General features: G+C 38.7%; 1 protein-coding gene across 1 annotated transcript in view; it reads right to left on the reverse strand.

Moving 5' to 3' along the window:
• Nucleotides 1-871, reverse strand: part of sstr3 (somatostatin receptor 3) — a 15,773-nt gene extending 14,902 nt beyond the window's left edge. The window contains exon 1 of the mRNA XM_031862300.1: nt 628-871. The gene's annotated coding sequence lies outside the window, so the exon portion shown is untranslated. The remainder of the gene's footprint in view (nt 1-627) is intronic.
• Nucleotides 872-1,333: the final 462 nt, after the last annotated feature.

Consider the following 1,333-nt stretch of genomic DNA (forward strand, 5'->3'; position numbering starts at 1 on the left):
CAAAACGACTACAAGGAGACACAAAATAACTACAAGGAGACACAAAATGACTACAAGGAGACACAAAATGACTACAAAGAAACATAAGAGACTCAAAACGACCACTAAGAGATGCAAAAGACAAACTGGTCTTCTCGTTTTGTGTCTCGTTCAGACTGTGGGTCTTGCTGCTTGGGGGCCTTTTATAAATCCAGGGGCCCATAGCCTCATAATCTGTCCATGGCTGTGGGTTATATGAAGAAATAGCTGCATATGGCATTATTTCATATAACAATATTTAACGTTGTAAATTTAGCGTTTATTACTCTGAATAAGTAAAATAAAGTACAGTTTATTATTGCAGAGAACCACGTATGAATCTTATAGCCTACAAATTGTATTAATCTGTGCCCATTAAACAAATTCTTAATCCGCCTTTGGGATTAATTATCAACGTTTAAAGGGTTTTAGTGTGTTTAGGGTTTAAATGTTGTCAAACGTTCTTAACACTCTCAATGCAGAAGTGAGGACAGAGACACGAGGATTCAACAGACACTCACTGCTGTCTCACGGTCATTTACGGTAAAAAAAAAAAAAAAAGAAGAAAAAAACGTCCATAATTATCACTACATGTACTCTTTGACTCACCTTTATGACGAGACTTTTCAAACCGTGATCTTCCAAAGCCCGGTCTGGTGTGGTGATTTTAGGATTTAATGATGAAACAACGCGAGACGAGCAGCTGCAGTTGGTTTATTCTCTGTCAGGACGTGTTTAACCTTCATCCTCAGCCGTGAAACTGTCCGCTCCTCCGGTGGGTTTTTCCTCCGTCTGTTCCCGGACCGACTGATGGCTGAAAGTCACCGCAGCAACATTATAACAGTCGCTCCATCTCTTGCTCGTAACTAGGTAACAGCTCTGCCTGCTGGCTGCACGGAGTCAAGGAGGAGGTGTTGAAATCCTGTGCGTGTGTGTGTGCGTGTGTGTGTGTGCGTGTGTGTGTCAGGAGATGTGATCTCTTGGGACAAGCCTGAAGAACCGTTGAACTACAATATTCCCGTTAAGAAAGTAAGAAATCTTTGTTTTTAAGAAAAGCAGCAACACGTTTACATCTAATGTGTTTTTAATATTTTGTTTTAAGAAAAAGGTAAAAGGTAGGTAAACTCTTGAACTATAAAGTCCTAGTAGACTACCTAAATGTATCAGATACATGCAGTGAAATACAATATTTCCCTCTGAAATGTAGTGAAGTAGAATATACAAGTATATACAAGTATAAACTACAAATAGTATGAACAAGTGCAAAATTGTACAGTAAAAAGTGTGGTAAAGTTGTATTAAAACCCTGTTTTTT

Source organism: Anarrhichthys ocellatus, unplaced genomic scaffold, assembly GCF_004355925.1.
Source record: "Anarrhichthys ocellatus isolate YVR2014 unplaced genomic scaffold, GSC_Weel_1.0 scaffold26, whole genome shotgun sequence".
Taxonomy (NCBI): Eukaryota; Metazoa; Chordata; class Actinopteri; order Perciformes; family Anarhichadidae; genus Anarrhichthys; species Anarrhichthys ocellatus.